Source organism: Xiphophorus couchianus, chromosome 1 (assembly GCF_001444195.1).
Source record: "Xiphophorus couchianus chromosome 1, X_couchianus-1.0, whole genome shotgun sequence".
In the NCBI taxonomy this organism is placed as follows: domain Eukaryota; kingdom Metazoa; phylum Chordata; class Actinopteri; order Cyprinodontiformes; family Poeciliidae; genus Xiphophorus; species Xiphophorus couchianus.
The window spans coordinates 9,363,755-9,383,008 of NC_040228.1; the positions used below are offsets into that span (position 1 = coordinate 9,363,755).

The following is a 19,254-nucleotide window of genomic DNA, read 5'->3' on the forward strand; positions in this document are numbered from 1 at the left end:
TGTGTTTATTGTCGCTAGTGTCAAAATTTCAAAAACTTTAAAAAAGTTACAACACACTTGACATACACTTAAATTAGTTTAAACTTTTTACATTTATCTGTAACCAGTATGTTGCCTGGAAAATGTTAGTGTTTGTTGTTGTTTTTGGAATCATAACTTTTGAACAAAATCTTAAGACTGAGGAGGAATTCCAAGTATTTGCTTTTAGTTCCTAGTGGATCACAGGCAAATAAAGGTATTTTGAATTTAATGAGGTTGGATACAGTGAGACAGTTGCTTTAAATTTCTTAAGAGGGTTTATGGGACACAAATGCCAAATCCTTCCACACCAAAAAAGTTAATCTCCACTTAGCTGGAGGGCCAAACTGGATGTCCATGAAAAGACGGGCAGATCATCCCCACAGACAAAGATTCTTACTGATTCTGACTGCAGCCTAATAACCATAAGACAGCATCTGTGAGAGAAGTCCTTAAGGAACAAAACAAAGACTTCAAAGGTCACACCTCCTCCAAAGTCCAAACGGAGCAGTTTGTTGAATGGAAGAACAAAACATGGCAAGGTGGAAGAAAGATCTTAGATAAATCTCCAGTGATCATGACATGACAAGCAGGTATTTCCAATGCATCATAGTGGAGAAGACTTTATTGTGAAACTGGAGCTTTCTCCTTTAGTGGAATAATGAAACGTCATGTTTTGCAGGAGCATCGGAGCAAGCCTGCTGTGGGGATGCTGCAGTGAGCATTTCTTTTGACTGAGGTTCCTCATAACTCCCATCTGACAAATGACTTCTTCCAAGTGAGTGGCATCCGCTTTTGAATTGTCCTGCTGTCTAAATCCTTCTACAAATGTTTGGGAACATATGGCAAACGAGATTTACAAAAATAGATTTTAGTTCCAGACCATAGATAGATTTTAAGGGTAACAGTTTTTATCCTGTGATAAGCTGAGGCAACACCTGTTTGAATTTGAGTCATTTTTAAATAAATTACATTTTCTGTCTCTTAGTCACATTCAAAGCTCAATGTACTACAGGGTTATAATCTGGTGGAGTTGAATGGGGGGGAATACCTGTTTCACAATACCTGTAACGTTTCCCAAGTCTTAAGACTCTGATCAGGATTACAGTATGCATTGAACAAAAAAAGACTACCTTTTTTCTTGCAATATCTTCTTATACCTGATTTAACTTTTTTTTTTACGTACATATATAAGTTCTTGTATTCTTTTTGTCCTTAAAGTACTTAAATTTCGACTTGACTTTATATTTTGTTGCATCTGGTAGTTGGAGTTTTAGTCCTGCAACCATCAACTACACAGAAACAGTTGTGAAGACCCACCACTCCTTAACATAGTGTTAAGTATTACGAATGCATCTCACCTGAGTCACTTTTCTTAAACAAACTATACTTGTGATTGTAAAACCTTTTCAAAGTTGGGTTAAAACGGCACCGTGAATGTAATTCAGAAAGTCGTACAGCAGATGGCAGTCTACTTATTTAGTAAAAGATGATGCCTAGTTGAATCTGCAGGTTTATCATGTGTATCTCTAGAGTTCTGAAAAACAATGAAGATGCTGTAATTAAATAAAAACGAAAGCTGCAATACCTTTTTAAACTGAAGCAATTCTACTTGTGCTTAAAGCAAAGTAAAGATGAGAAAGTCTTAGGATGCCAGGAGATACTCAACATCAGAGGTTTAGTAACCACAGAGACTGGTTGCATGGATCTAGACCACCTGAAATGTAATATCCTTTTAATGAGTCTCTTGACCAGCTTTCTCAAGGGACCGGCTGAGCATGTAGAACTATACTGCTGACCTTCAAGTCAAGAGATTGAAACAAGATCCAAGAAAGCAATCTACTTGAAAGTGAAGCCATAATAACCCAGTCTATACAATCCAGTTTATTTCATATAGCCTCAGTTCACTGAAACATAATTTCAAGAAAAGTTGAATAAGAATAATCCAATTAGAGTTAAGTTACCTATAGTCAATCTCAATTATTGTCAGAGAAACCCCTCTCCTCTATTTGTTTTTTGGGGAAATTAATAACCAAAAAAGCTTAAAAAATTAGTCAAAATGTCTGCATGAAAAATAATTAATTTATACAGCGTGAATAACTGAGTAGCAAAGGCAGAGGAGACACAATAGTTTCCATAAAACCGTTTTTCATTTACCCCAAAAGATTAAAGTATAAAAAAACACTTAAAAAAGGTAACTGTCTGCTGTTACAATTTCTCTGGAATAAGAAATGGAGTTTAATTTGCTCTTGTGATAAAGATAGCAATGGCAGTAAAACTATTTCTAGTTCACATGAAATGTCCTGAACTTTTTAAAAACATTTGCATATCTGATACATACATGTGATTGTGTAGGTCACTGAGTAGACTATTTTAGAGATTGCGAGGTACTTAATTTAAGACTACCCTATTCTACACTTAGGAATTCAATCTTGTCTAAAATGAGTTTGCATTTAGACATCACTTCTACACCTGATATATTTTAATTTCAGCCTAAATGACAAAAACAGAAGTGTCCAAAGTAAACCAAACCTTTCACCCAATGAAATGAGGATGAATGTGGGCCATAGACATTTTTCAAAATATGAACCAATATAAATCTGTGCATTAGGTTCAAATAAATGTTTTATGACTGACTATGAATAGTTTAAACTATCTAAAGCAGCTCTTTGTCCCAACACTGGCAAATTCATTGCCAAGGGTGACAAAGCCCTTGGCCAAGCCTGCAGTTAGTTGCCGTAATAACATTACCACCACTTTACCTTCTAAAGCATTTTATGCTGCATTAATCATCAGAGATCCTCAATAAACAAGTCCAGCATGTCTACAAGGATAGAGAGCCTGAAAGCATAGTACTTAAAGTGTCCACTAATATTTATTGCAGCTTAAGTTGTTCTTTGATGTTGATATTGCATTTGACCATGAGCAGTGACACCAATTTCATTTCCCTCACCATGGGTCCCCCTGACATGATACTGATGGTGATTTGAAGACGGATGAGCTGAAGCACTGACTTAGTTCATATCTTCTGTTATCCAGAAGATATATCAGCCAGACATGGTGGCGGCATTGATTGTCTTCACCAACACCCAGATCTGCAGCCTTGACCGCAGCTGTTGTCTGATGAAGTCACTGTGATGTGGGTGATGGGTGAGGTCATTGGTGTGGGAGATGGATGCATGGAGGGCAGAATGGAAGTGATGATGAGGAAGTGACGTATGAAGGAAAAAAAAGAAGTGATAGACAGATGAGCGGGTGTTGGAGACGGAGAGCGAGCCAAAAAATAGGACAGGCTCATGGCGTCCCTCTGTGGTATTCTGACGTGGGATGGTGCAAAGAGACAAAGTATTGTTAAAAAGCCAGAGGAAGGGGGGGAAGATTCATGCTGAAAACTTGGTGCATGTAGGAGGTATGGAGACAAAGGAGGAAAGAGTGAAAGTGTTGTTTTCTGAGGCTGCTGGACAAAGAGTCCTTTGGTATCAGAGTTTTCTGGTGCTTTCCCTTTTTAATCGCCTATAGAGAAAAAACAAGTTTATCACAGACGGACAGGAAAGACTCAGCAAAAATAGCACTTGGGGCTGAGTTATGTCCCTTTAGATTTGACTTTCCTTAAAAGAACATACAGAGATCTTATCTCATCATGCAGCTGCTGACCAGCTTTTTGCATTTTTCCTCTTGTGTTTTGTTGATTTATCTTTTGCTGCTCAAATCTTTAAAGTTGAAAGGCCTCCTTAGCATCACCCTAATCTTTAGACGCCTCTCCAGATTCAAGACAGGAATCTGGATGGGCTATTTCAAAACGCTATTTCTCCCCGTAAGAGGAAACTTGTTGGTAAAAATGGTATGAATAACTTTGAGATTAAGTTTATGCTGAAGCCATTAATCGTAGCTGGGTCCCAACTGTTTATTGCAATGGTTGTGGGATTTTAACAACCAGATTGTTGCTCTGGAGAAGCACAAGAAGTCAGTGACAACTTTCTTGTGCAAGTGGAAACCCTGCCTGCATTGTTGCACTGCATCCATCATCAAAACATCAGTAGTCGAAATACACTCTTGAAATATTTCATGGTGGACCGGCAGCTGCTGTGGATCAGCTCCCTTGAAGTAAAGGAACCGGTTGGGCGCCGGAGCTAATGCCAGCAGGCTTTCAGCTCAGCACGACAGGAAACAGTTGAGGGAAGCAACAAGCCTGGTTTTGTCTAAAGTCAGAAATATCTGATTACCAACACTAAACATGTCATATTACATGCCACAGTACGTCTTGCTCCTTTAATCCGTTAAAGGTAACATCCGATAGTTTAGACCTTGAATGGAAATATGAGGCTGTTCTATTCAAGTGCTTTTAAAATGGGTCTTAGTCTGATGAATAAAGAATTGTTTAGGATGTTTTGAATTCTGGCTTTACATTACTTCATGCTGTCTTTCCATAGAAAAGCAGTTCAGCCCTGAAAAGTTGACTGAAAACGTATGCATGGCACTGCTAAAGGCCAAGAAGACATTAGATCAGAATGACATTTACGTCATTTAACTTTTGGCACTTCAAGAGTTTATCTTAAACTTAATTTCCGGTTGGCTAATGTGAAAGTCGAATTTACAAGACGAGTAGATCTAATTCCCGACAGCAAGGTTTCAACATCTGCATCTCCTTAAACTAATGCTGATTCCCCTCCTTTTGTCCTAACCCTCAAGCCGTGACCTTGAGTTAGAAATCCTGGTTGTGCGCCGATACTGTATGCCTTTCTCAAAAAGCCTCTGTAACCGTAGAGTAATTCTTTTTGAGAGTTTGACTTCACACGATTCAGTAAAAGGAGGACTTTAGTCTCTTATACCTATTTTCCATTCATGCTCTTCCCACCAATAAGCTCTCTTCCTGCCTTTAATCCCATTGTCTTTGTCCTCTGGCGTCCACCATGAACAGCCATTTGTAGGTCTGTGTACAGTGTTCATTCAAAAGCCTATTAAAGGTGGCCTTCACTGAAAGGAATCTCCTTTTTGATTCATTATTTAGCTGTTGAGGGTTGTTTGAAGAGAACGGGTCGCAGTTTGTAAAGGAGTGATTTAGTATTACGCCACTGCCACTTTTGTTCTCTTTTATCTTTTATCTCATTATTTTCTCCTTTTTTCCCTTTTTTTTAAACTAAATGTTTCCTTCCAATAACAAGAGCAGGTTTGTGGATATGGTCGCATTGTGTTTCTTGAAAGGTGGAGCTGGTTTGGGCCCTTTAAATGGTGGAAATATTTAAGACGGTGACAATTTACAAGTCCTTCTTTTTTTCACTGTTGTTTCTTTTCTACTCTTGCAAAAACAAATCCGATATTTTAAAAGTCACTGCTTCTACCGCATAACAACCATATCTGTTTTTCCCAACCAATCAGTCAATATTTGTTCATTTGCTTCTGGTTGTCTGGCTTTTTACATCACCCTGCATTTTCTATGTGTGCTGTTTCCTAAATGTGGCAACACAATTTGGTTTTTTTTCAACATCCTGTGTCCTGCTTTCATCGGGATCTTTACTGATTATCTGATCTGACTTCATATCTGATGTTAGCTGCCAAAAATGTCTCATTTCTAGGCCTTACGTCTTGCAAATGATTATCTTCTGCTTTAAAGGATTTCCCCCTGTTCCACTGGAAACCAAATTCTTAACTTTGCCTTAGAAACAGATGGAAGAAGTAGTGGAATGATATTTTTTTCCTTCACAGATTCTTTGAAGGAGCTACTGCTGTCACTAACTATATGTTACGTTTACTGGTATCTGTTTATCTCCCATAGATAAACCACTAAACCAGCCACCACCACTATTGCCACTGGATATTTTTATTTTCTGGTACACCTGGACCAGTTCCTCTTTTTTTGTCTATGCTCAGTCTTCAGTCTAGTTGGTCGCAGCAAGTTTCCTGTCAACTGTCACCACATGCATGCACAGTACAAGGGATTACTACAAAGTTAATGACTCAATGGAATCAACTGTCCACTGTTGCTGCACACTCAGTGGTGAACAGCAATCTTCAAGCCTCACCACTGACTGTCAATTGGATTGAGGTCTGAGTTTTGACTAGACCATTCCAATACATTTACACGTTTCTCCTTCAACCATTGGCGTGTTAATTTGGTGGTATGCTTCAGGTCACTGTCCTGTTGGAAGGAGAACCTCCGCCCCAGTCTCAACTCACTGACAGACTGAAACGGGTTTTGCTCAAGAATATAACGGCATCCATCATCTCCTCAACTCGGACTAGTTTAGCTGTTTCCCAAGATGCTGCCACCACCATGTTTCACTGTGGGGATGGTGTACTTGGGGTGATGAGATGTGCTGATTTTGTGGCACAGAGGTCATGGCTGAAAAGTTATATTTTGTCTTGACTGGTGAAATCACCTTCCTCCATACATTTGGGCAAGCTACCATTTTCTTCTGACCACTGTGGCTACTTTTGCAAGGCACTGTATATATAACCTCTACCTGGGGCTTAAATTGTGAAATATGAGGAAAATTGATCACTCTACCCCCCAAAAGAACTTGAGGGTGTGCCTAACATGTCACATGCAATTACATGTTCAATGTAAACTTTCTTTAGTGTTCCAGCTCAATAGCTTCTAAAGTTTGCCTCTTGCTCCTGGGAGGTGTAGGGGAGAGGGACTGGTGACTGTGCAGAGTGTACCCTACCTCTTGTCCAATGACTGTTGGACATAGGCACCAGCAACCCTGCAAGGAAAAGCAAGCTTAGATTGCAAAGCATCCTCACCAATTTATTACAGCTCCAACACAGAGACAAACAACAATATACCCACACACTCACACCTAAGAGTAAATAAGTTGCCAAATAGCCTACAGTAGTTTTGGAGCAGGGGAGGAAACCAAAGGAAGTCCATACACTGGAAGAACATGCAAACTTCAGAGACAATCCAGTAAAAATTGTTTTTCATAACTAAATTTCAAATATAAATTTACATTGTTTTTGTTTTCCCATCTCTTAACATGTAAATAAAGCATCACCCTTACCCATACATGATGCATGAACGAATTCTGTCTCCTGCACCATCCAGGATCATGGGAATATTCCCCCTCTGCTCCACTTTAACAGTAGGAGCTGTCTGAACTCTATCACAAACAACCCTCATTCATCTGCCCTCATCCAAATATTTGGCTTGCCTCCATCTTCCTTTTGTCGCATTTTACTATCTCTCAATCCCCATGCTGTGTCCTAAGCTACTTCTTGTATCAGTGCCATGCAGGATAATAGCGGGCTGAGGGGAGGAGATTTCAGCTCCTACCTCGAAAACAACTTACACCAAAGAACGGAAGAGGCAGCAAGCCCTTGTTCTGTTAAAACAATAAAATATTCAGCCGTTCTGATGCAAGATCCTGAGCAGGAGAGATTATAATTACATTGCTCCTGATCCAGAATCTAAGCCATTAATACTTCTACAATCCATTATATTTCCTTTACATGGTGGAGTTTGGAACCTATGCACAAAATCTTCTTTCATGTCAGATCAGACTTCAACCAAAAGAGCTACAGACACTTGAATTATCAATGTATTCCAACGGCCCTTAGGTGAATGTGTGAAATGCGCATTCATGTTTTAAAATGCTTCTGTACTCTTTAGATCTGAGTTTTATGTAAACCATTCTAATGGCTTGTTGTGGAGCAAATGTAAAGGACACCTTGTGGTGCTTGCATTTAATAATGTATGACAATCAATCTATAAGATCTACTTCTTATTAGTCGTAAGACTTATTGTTTTCTACATGATAATAAAACCCTAATTAAGAAGGATTTTTAAATTAAATATTTTTGTTATTGTGCAGGTTTTTGTTTTTTTTGTCCACGTCAGCATTTTGTGTTTCTGTGCCTATCTGTCTATATATGCAGAGTGTGTGTTTTTGCATGAATAATCTATGCAGTGGGGCATTTAGTAATGCGTGTTATGCATAATTCATCGATAAGAAATGGGATGGACCTTCATTAGTCAAGTTTAAAGCTGCTGTGAATGCCACCTGTTATTACACTGCTCAGTGAGTCGCACACGGGAATCTGAGTGTTGCATTGTGACTATACGGTGTTCAGAGTTTCCCAGTGCTGTGCGATGCCATTAGAAATGATATTGCTAAATTGGAAAGCAATACTGTATTAAGTAAAATAGTTTTTATTTAATGAATTATTTATTTTATATTTTTGTTTTTAGAAACGTTTTACACTTTCTTGGTTTTTGGCACTGGAACCAGTCAACTTGTACTGGTTCTTACAAGTGAGCATTTCCTATAATGTGCCAGACAGGCCTTTGTTTGATCCTAAGAATATACCTGTTTTAACATTTCTCCACTGTAGGTAATGTTTTTAAGTAATAGGCAATGTGTTTACCTCTACCAGACAAAGTACTTTCAATGTGAACTATCAGGTTCCTATCTTTCAAACTAGACACTTCTAATGCGTAAGCCACACAGATTTACCTGCCAAACCTCTGACCCAATGTCAAGCAGAAAAAATAGTGATGGAAAACAAAAGGAATCTTAAGATGTTTCAATTTGTAGACTTGTTGGTAAATTGACAAACTACTTTGATGTAGAGGAAGAAGGAAACTTATACCAACCTCCTCCACAAAGAGTTGCCTTTGGGTCATGACTCTCGCCATCATCATAAGTGATACTTGAAATATAGATAAATTCAGTAAAGGGGAAGTTCCACCATTACTGGTGGTTCAGAAACATTTAACTTTCTAACTGCTCTTTTTACAGTTAAAAAGAGCAGACTCTCATCCTTGTCGCGTCACACTCGGCTCTGTCAGTCTAATGTATGTATGATGGTCATGACTTGACCATACCAACAAAAACAAATATGTAACTTGAAAATAATACCTAGTATTTTAGTGAAAAACAAGATTGGTAACACTTCCACAGAAGTTCAACAAATCTTATAAATTTCTTTTGTGGATGTTTTGCATATTTTTTTACTGTGACCTGACTCATACAACACATAGTATTTGGTTATCTTTTCTTTAGTTTCAACATGGAAATATGCAGATCTGCTTCTTTTCTTCTTAAATGTCCACTACTTGGTCTGCCAACGTTTCTTTCTGCTACTGATGAATGAAGTTGGCTACAGTTTATTCATCAGTGCTTGCTTCTGCTAACTACAGAGTGCAGAGAATGGGGGAAAAGCAGTGTGTTAAGAATATATGTTTCCCTCTTAAGCACTTTCATATGTGCATGTGCATTAATTTTGGCACATGCACATATGAGTTTCAAGAAGATGTGTGTGGGTAAGCTGGTTTTGGCTGCAATATCTTAGCCAGTCCAGGGTGCGTTTCAGGTATATAAGGATTAACTTAATGCATCATTCATAAATGAAGGATTAGCCCTAGCTTCTCATACTCAAAGATAAACAGGCAGTAATCGAATACCCCGAAATTAAATTCACCACCAGTCTTACACATACCATTATAAGTCCACTGAATGTGATCTTTGTTTCTTCCCTGGGTTTATTTAACCTCCAATATAAATTGCACTTGTACAAAAAGAGAGTACATTTGGTCCAAGGACCAGCTTTACACCGTCTGTGGGCGTGTGTGTGTGTGTGTGTGTGTGTGTGGGCGTGCGGGCGTGTGTGTGTCTTTGTTTATGTTGCTTGTTAGTTTCTGGTATATTGAATTGCTTTCTGGTAATAGACTAATTGGCCTTACAAAGTCCAAAACCGAGCATTACTGCGGCAGACCCCCATTTTTATGGTTAGTGGTAAGGGTTAAGAATGTATGAATAATCATTAAGGTTTGTTGTAAGTATTAGGTTAGCCACAGATTGAGTTATTAATATTAATGGAAGTCAACACAAAGTCCTAATATGGTTAGAAATCTAAACTTGTGCGTGTGCAATTATCCTTCATGCATGTTAAGATTCAGCAGGCTCCCAGTGTGCAGCAGCGTCCGATGTAATGTACTGCTTTAGTTAAAAAGAGCTGCGTGTATGTGCATGTTGTCTAAATGTCCCACCTCATGTTTATTCATCAACTGCTCAAACTTCTCTGCAGTACTAAGTTAACTCTGTGCACTTTGATCTACAGATCACTCAAACTGCTGAGCCAGGAAAAAAATGAAGAAACTCTCATAAACACGCTGCAGAATGCAGACTCTGAACTTGCACCAGTTCCTGACACACATTAACATTCATAGCCACATACAGATTCCCCCATTCACTATTCCAAGTTGGTCAGAGTAGTTTTCAGATTAAAAGTGTTAAACCAACCAGAGATTGGGATTCACATTTCCTTTATGTAACTTTACTTTAGATTTCAAGTGTTGCGTTGTGTCACAATTAAAGGGCATTTGAGTTTGAACTTTCTTTTGATTGCATTTGCATCATTTCTTTGTATCTTGTCATATTCTTCTCAGTTCTCTGTAAATACTAGTATTATTGTAACGTGTTCTATGCATCGCTGCATACAGAGGGTCTAAACCCTCGGCTATTTAGAAACTATTGCTTGCTGGAAGCGTGGATTATATTGAACTTTTAAATTTTATTCAATCGTTAATACTTAGCCATGACAAGCCAATACAATGCTATGAAGCTTACCAGAACCTGCGCTGTTTTTTTTATATTAAACATTTTACACACACACACATATATATATATATATATATATATATATAAAACAAAAAACATCAAACTAGATCCACTAATATAACTAGGTTCTTGCATAATTTTCTTTCACAACCCTCCAGAAGGAAGGACTTTCAAGAACCCACAATATTTTCCATCACCCATTCCAGTTTTCATCTCGGCTGGTACTTGCAAGTGGATAGGTTCAGTCATAATTAATAATTGACTATGACAACAATTCATGCACATGATTAAATGTTTTCAAAACCGTGTTCATGGTTAGAAAATCATTCATAAGTACTCCTTCTATACACGGAAACTCGCTATTGAAGTGTTTGCCAGCTCATTTTCCAATGACTCACCGTATGATGGTGAATCTTCTTGGATTTAAAGATGCAAACAGATTGATTCCACAGTTTTTGAAAAGTTTGATCCACCCAAGTTTCCTATAATAATAATATAATATTGTATGATAATATACTATTATACAGTATAATAACCATAATGAAGCGACTCTAGGACACCAATTTATGAGTAAGTGAGATTTAAATGTACAACTTTTGGATTGTGTCTGTAATAACAGGTCATTGCAAGAATTTTGTTTTTAGTATTAGTTAGTTATCTTGCATAAAGAAATAAATAGGTGAGTCCTCAGCTCTTCTTAGTCATGCAGAAACGTAGGAGTCACTATGAATATAAATGATTTCTCTTTGCCAAACCCCCTTCATAATAGTTCATAATAGTGCACAAGTTGTACTTCCCTTTGGCACCAGTAACATTTATTCTTATCAAGCGGTATCTTGTATTTTACATGTGGAAATATTACTATGTTTTTGGTATTTTGTGCTTGCACAACATATTACTATTTTACAGATGGCCACCACTGACAACTATCTATATGAGTGTATTAGCTGAAGGTTTCAATGGAGATGAACAGAGCCTGAGGCTGAGACTCGCTTTTCTTTGTATGTAGCGTTTATGGACTCACGCCAGCTGGCAGAAGAAACTATAAAATCAGCAATTTGATCTAAGATTCATCTTGGGATTCATTGAGGCTGTCTATAACGCTTACCAGTGATAAAACATTCTTTCATCTTGCATATAATAAAAAAATGGATACATATTAGATGCTATTACTATTTTTAAGTTTACTAAGTGTCATCTCACATAAAATCTATGATGATATGAACATAGTGAAGTATAAAGAGGAGTAGCTTCAACAGTGCAGTGAAAAACGATTTGCACTTCACATATTTCTTTTGTTTTTGCTTTTCTTTCATACTTGAATGGTTGAGTTCTTCAAACAAATGTTAATGTTAGACAAATATTACCCAAATAATACAAAAATCTGTTTTCAAATGATTTGGTTTACTAAATGGGACAAAAAATACCCATACCAAAAGCTGGTTGTGCCACCCTTTTTGGCAACAATTACCTTTGACAGTTTTGGTAACTGGCAAAAGTATTTTACATAAAGGTGAAGAAATTCTGACTCACTTTTATGTGCAGAATTGTCTTAATTAAGCTACATTGGAAGGTTTGAGGCATGAATAAAATCACGTTTATTCTCATCTGTCACACGCACAATTGGGTCAATAAAAATACTCATCTTTTTCCTTTTTCCTGTTGTAGAGAAGGATTAATTGTTTCATCAATTACCAAAAATCACTAAAGTAACAAAGCGGTACCAGAGCATCAAATTACCACCGCCATGTTTGACTGTTAATGTTTATCCAAGCAGATAAAATATTGTAACTTTTATATTTTCACAATACAAAGAACTCCAACACAATTTACAACAGGAAAACATCTTGGTTTCTTGAGTTTAAAAACACCTTAAGAATTGAAAAGTTACAAAAAAAGCAAGTCTGTTAAATCGTGGGGCATTCAGGGATGATGATGTTTTGCAGGGATCTCTTTGTTCTGTTGCTGGTGCATTAATTTGAAGTGCTGTCTCATTTTTCTGACAAAGCTTCAGGCCCAGAGCAAAATCTGTCCTTTGCAGAAAGAGTTCCTGTTACTTTTGTGTGTATACATCTTTGTCAGAGTTTCTTTTAAAGATAAACTAAGATAAACACAAAGGCAGATAATAGCACCCAAGGCCACCTCCTTTGAAGCTTTTTGGAAATTACTCCTGCAGATGAACGCTGGTTTCATGTTAAATAACAGGAGTTTCAGTCAGATGCTCTGGTTACGTCACCACAGCATGTGTTTGTTTCATTTAGCTGACAGAAAGTGTTTGCAGGTTCTTGTAGAAATAGCTAGAAATGTAAGGCATTTTCAGTCTTAAGTATTTCCAAGCAGTGTTGAGAGCTGAGTTCTTGTACAGCCTTTGGTTAACATTTGTCTTGGCTGAAGATCCGTCCAGGCAGCATAACATCCAAAATACAGGAAACGTTGATGTCAGAATTCCATGAATCATATTGAAACAGGTTTGAATCAAAGTTCAGTAAGGTACAGCCTGGTTTTTTTTTTTACATTTATCTATGTTACCCATGTAACAGGCAGACGCAACCTTTGACAGGGGGCAACAAACGGTTCTCCTGGGTCCAAAGAAGGAACCACAGCTTGGTATTTAAGCTACATAAAACCTTTTCTATTTTTTTCTCCATAACCCTGCTCCCATCCCAAACCCAAAATGTGTTGGCTTCTACCACAACTTCTTCTGACTTTGAGTTTGTTCAGCCAATTTAGAGTTTAAAATGCTACAAGCAGAAGGAGGAAAATATGGATTGGCATTCCTGCCAGGCGCATCCTCGCCGCTGCCATGAGCTTTGGTGGCTGGAGGTGAGCCGATGTCAATGAAATGCAGATACTGCTTTAGAAACTGAACTACTACAAGAAGGCGGATGTTTAGCTATGATCTGATGCCAATGGCATTAAAAATGTGGCACAAGCATAATGCCTAAAATATGAACAATTTGGACCGCAGCATGTATGGAGTTCAGAAATTGATATATATCAAAATGTGGCCAATGACAGGAATATAATTTAGAACCTGCTCTAAGGAAGAAATTTTAAATTACAAAGTATCCAAAGAGGAGGCGAAAGGAAGAGGAGAGCAAGGAAAAAGATTTTTAATGGTGAATATTAATTAATTTTCTACCTGGTACAGAATGCGGTTGGTGAGGGACACATCTAAGATTAATTTGTACCAGGCCCAGGCGAAGCAGTCAGCAGGAACAGAGTCATCCAATTAAGTTTTAGGACTTCCCCCCAAAAAACAAGCAAAAATACCCATGACAAGGTTTCTGTTCAAACACTAAAATCCAACCATAAATCGTCTTTCCAGTGTCCTGTTGTCAGATCATAAAACTGATTTATTTTTCAGCACTGATTTGTAAAGCTCTGTTTATACTCTTAAAAAAAAAAAGGCACATAAGTGTTTGAGTGCAGTGGGAAAATCCAGTGTCAAATGATTTAACAGACGTCGCGGGCATTTCGGGGTTTCCAGCCCTAATTGGCATCACTGTGCGCACAGCATCCACAAGCATGGACTCATTTTCAATGAGAGGTGCAGAGCTCAAGGCTGAAGGCTGGGAGTTCACTCTTTCTTCTCCTAAGCAGAGCATTTATTAGCATGACTCACCTGGAGGCTCTAAATTTTACAGCAACTACATTTTAGCAACTACAAACTCGGACTGAACGCCACACCTTTTCTTCTTGCTTACTTTGTGATTTACAGGGTTTATACATTTAAGTATATAAAAAAAAAAAACGGAGCACAAATTATCTTGATATTTGGATTATTTAAAAATATTGGTCTGGAGCTGCACGATACAGTTTAATTGTATATTTTAAAGTTGCACTACATATTCAGACATAATTCCTTATGCATCATGTTGCAGCTGCCACAGCAGGAACATTACAGCTATTACCGATACAAAATGATTTAATCTGAAGTACATGAAAAAAACAAGTTTTACCAGCCAGTTGAGGAAAGGTTCTCGAAATCTTATAAATGAGTGAATTTAAGTTATTAACTTTATATGACTTTGTCTGATTTACTCGGATACCTTCTAGGATGTGCTATGACCTACACTGACTAATTCAACCTATGCCCGTCTTGCACAAGCATAAGCACCTTAATAATACTAACCCATCGCAGCAGATCTCCTTTTCCCAGCTGGACTTTGAGAAACACATAACCCTCTCCTGTCTCGTATCGTTCCATCTTTCTCCTCCGATTACTTTCTCCATCCGTCATCCTCCCCTTCCTCCGTCAGCTCAACAAACTGTGAAGAGATTTACAGCTTACACGCAGGAACATGGTTTAATGCACCTCTGTATCCAGGCCAAACCATGTCAGAACCTGCCAAACCAAACAGTTTTCTTTTCCTCAAACGGAGCATAAACAACAGCTAAAAACAAATAGTTAAAAAATTAACACACACAAAAAAAATACAAGAAGCAGTTGATTTGGTTAATTGGTCTCGTGTGTTTTTAAATAAATTTGTACATTAAAGAATAAAGGTGAATCACCAGAAGTTTTCAGATGCTTGCTGCCAGATTAAATGTGTGCATAAGCCAGTGTAATTTCAAACCTACAGGGAAAATCAGTGAAAAGACTCCAAGGGAAGCAAATTGTTTGCCAACGCTGCAGTGACTCAGCCAAAGATGTTTAAAAGTTTTTAAAAATACGTCAATTTAGGCAATAGTTTGGATGAGTGTGGAGACCTAATGACTCAACTTAATTATGCCCAGTCAGAAAGAAGGAGTGGAGAAAGTAAAGATATTAGCTTTATACCTTTGGATGTATTTTATTATGTTTTGAACTACAAACGATCAGCTGGAGTCAAGACTCCTTAAGAAGAATACGAAAAAAACAAAAAAAACTAGTGCCAATAGGAAGCCATGAAGATGTTAACTTTAACTCTCCAGATAGCCTGTTGTGTTATTCTAGCATTGTTTTCATTTCTATTGTGCCCTCAATAAAATGGAGACCTTTTCTTCCTAGGGTCTCAGAGATAGCAGGGTTTCAAGCTACGTGGAATGCCTTATAACTTGTACTTATAGCCTGAACATGTTCACCAAAACAGAGTAAAAAGTAAGAGCAAAGGTAGGTGGATCTTGTTACACTATTCATATTTTAACAGAAACTTGAGTGCAGAACTCTTGGAAAGTCCACATAGGGCCCTCTACCCCCACATTTACTTTATTGCCTTACTCTGGATATTAAATGTGATATGGAAGATTAAAATATCAGACCAACAAAACATTTTAATTTTTTGTACCTTTTAATGTGGACAAGTGGAGAGCATCTTTCATAGAGAAATTAGGACTTTTAGTGGTCTGGAGGTTTGAGCTCACACCACAGTAATTTCTTTCCCTTTTTTTGTTGTGCATGACGTGTTTGTTTTCTGTGGTTGGGTAAAAATCTGAGAAAATAAAAAATAGATTTCTTAGAGTTCTTTTCAAAACTTCAGAGTGAGTGAATAAGCTTACAAATATGGATTGTTAAAGTAACGTAATAATCTATTTAACTGTAAATTACTTTACAGTTAAAGTAATAGGATCTCTGAAAAAAAATTAAGCAATCTAACTCTTTAATGGCTTTTGGTAAAATTGCATTTAAGATTTCCATTTATATTATTCGTGACTAAGTAAAGATTGCGTAATGTACGGATTTTATTTTGCTGCCTACTTATCATTGTAATTTTAGTTTACTTGGGTATTATTTAGACAATGAAAATGCGATTCTGCTTAAGTTAGAGAGAATTTTCTACTATTGCTTGTTGTGACAGGCCAGAAGGGTGACAGCAGTGGAAAGGGATTGGTGAATAGCACAATATGGATTTACTGACTTTAGATAAACACAGTAGAAATAATTGACAGAAAAACAAGCTAGCAAAAAGAAACAGCTGGGTTACAGCTTTACAAAAACATAGTGTTATTGTCATGTTCTGTGTTTTATTCATTCACTTGCAGAACTGACAATTATTCAAGTGCATCAAATCACTGAGAGGTCAAAATAAAACATTTTCAAAAAAGCTCTGAATAGTTGGATGGGTTTAGCTCTGGCTTTCTCTTACATTTTCTAAGTTATGTAAAAAGTGCCTCTCTGCTTGTTTCACTTTTCAATCCTTCTTTTAAATAAATAAATAAAACATACAGTTTGCGATTCCTTAATGACTGCAAAGAATCAAGTGGAGGACACCGTGTAGCTAAAAGCTGAGAACAGAGCCGCCAACATCTTGCTTCATGTTTTAGTACTTGGAATCATTTGCTACCCAGTTGTGCTAGAAGCCAAAGCACTACAGAGAAGAGGATCTTTTTTTATCTGGACAGACTTGGTTTAGAGTTTCTGATATACTCAGAAATCCACTGATGTGGTTTAGGCATCTAATCAGGAGGATGTTTAACTATGATTTGATCAGAGGTAAGAGGAAGATAATGGAAGGATGAATGAGTAAAGCACTGCTTTCTACGTCTGTTTATAAATAACCGTTTTCCATTGGGATCGAATGCACTATGGCACCTCTGAACTAAAGTATGGATCACATGGTCGATACCACATGGGCAACGTGGTATCGACAGCACCAAAGAGAAGCAGTGGTATCGACTAGGCTTTCAGATGATCAAAACAGGAACATCCCTGAAAGCATTGCCAGGCAGATGTCTTTTCTATAAATACCTCTTGATTCTATTCATATTCTTACTGATATGTCGACACACATAATCATGTGTTGTGACATTCCTTTTTTGGAGTTTACAGAGTCTCACAAAAGTATTTATTTTCCAAAACTTTTTCAGATTTAGTTATAATCTAAGTATTTTGTTGAGACTTTTTGTTACTTGCCAACACAAGGTGTTGCATGATATAGGTGGAACAATAAGACTTTATCCACTTCCTTTGCACATTTAGATTGTTTTTGCCTATTCTTGTTCTCACATTAGTTGAAGGTGAGTGACATTGTCTCAAAAAACTTTCTTTAGGGTTTTAAAAGAATAATAATTTATGATGGCTTGTCTGCTTCTGTCTTTGTTATCAACAGTGACCAGAGATCAACAGTGACAGTGGAGAAGACGGCCCTAAAACATAGAACAGAAGGTTGAATGCAGACAGATCCTCATAAGACTAAGAGCTCTGCGCTGTGATAAAACACTTGAATGGAGACGTGATTTAATCATGTTCTCACACAGACACTTCCACGCGGAGACAAAGGATCTGAAAGGTTAAGTGAAAAATATTTATTTTTTTAACAGAGTGGCGGAAACGTATGGAAGCCCGTTTCCGCCACTCTGTTAAAAAAATAAATAATAAATAATCTCATTATAATGAGATAGTGACAGAAGGGTGTCACTATGAGATATTTTGAGATATCTCATTATTTTCAGATACTATCTCATTATTATGAGATTATTTATTTATTTTTAAATAAATACATGGCAGAAACAGGCTTCCATAGAGTTTGTGAAAACTTTTGCAAGGCGTTTTGTGAGTTCACAGAACTGACGATGTAGTGTATTGCTCTATGGGTACGAAAAGAAATATTCAGACAGACAATTAATAAGAAAATCTCTGTGCTTCAGTCTCGCTTTTATTGCTTCAGTTTTCCCCAATATTCCCTCAGTCACCTCTACGCAAAGATTAGACCTGGGAATCCTCTCTGACTGACTTCAGAGCAGAGTTTAAACAGATTAGACAGCGTAAATCGGAGCTGGATTATTTTACTTCTCCAGTTTTTGTTTGCTACAAAAGAGAGTAATGTGCTCGCTAACCTGATTGTTTTTAAGGGTCTAGTGTAGAAACTTTAGTAGGTTTTCAGGTGAAACAAAATAATACCAAGCAATTACAGTAACTGGCACCAGTGATGAGAAGCTTTTCCACTTTTGACAAATTCATGATTGAGATTTTTTTGAAGTCGCTAGAAAATATTGCTTTCCAGCACAAAATAAAACAGTAATTCAATAAATGCCCAACATTTGCCTAAACAAATACGGGAATACATTCAGTAGCTGAGTCGTTTTAAAACTAATCTAGTGGCCTACTGCCAGCTGGGCTGTATACTGACACCAACACCAATCAATTCTATTGGATTTTTACTTTGTGGAAATTACCTTTGAATAAACACGGAGCCCCTGATCAGTCGCAGATTATATTTAATGAAAGCTATCTGTGCGACGACGCTGGCACCTCTTGTGCAAACACCACTGACAGCGCAGGGCTGGCGGCAATTAAGTGGTTTTCAGTCAGTGCACTAGAAATAAAATCCGTTACGAAACAGCTGAGGTTTAAATCAAGGTAGTATGGAGGAGAGCACGTCCTTTTAAAATAGATATATAAAGGTTTCAAACTGTGAGCAGTTTTCAGTTACTTCAGACTCTTAGTTTTTATTTCTTAGTCCAAAAACTGTAGAGTTTATTGAGGTACCAGTTCAGAACAATTTAACCTGCCTGGAGCATCAGTTGACTCCTGAATATTTTCACAAGTAAAAACTTTGTATCTATGGTTTTTGTTTTCTGGTGGAAATCTTCACTATTGATCACATTTTACATCTGCCTGTGGTTCCATTAAAAAATAACCAGTGAATGTATCAAGAATAGCATAAAACTAAACATAAGCAAAGATTAGAAATTTAGATTCAAAATCAGCTTCTGAATATAGCAAATTTACTCCTAGCAGATTAACTAAGATTAT

General features: G+C 37.3%; 1 long non-coding RNA gene across 1 annotated transcript; it reads left to right on the forward strand.

The window, feature by feature from the left end:
* The first annotated feature begins 432 nt into the window (after positions 1-432).
* LOC114140443 (uncharacterized) lies at positions 433-18,120 on the forward strand. Its single transcript, XR_003594615.1, has 3 exons — positions 433-611; positions 701-796; positions 17,609-18,120. It is a non-coding gene; the product is annotated as an uncharacterized LOC114140443 (long non-coding RNA).
* The last annotated feature ends 1,134 nt before the right edge of the window (positions 18,121-19,254 follow it).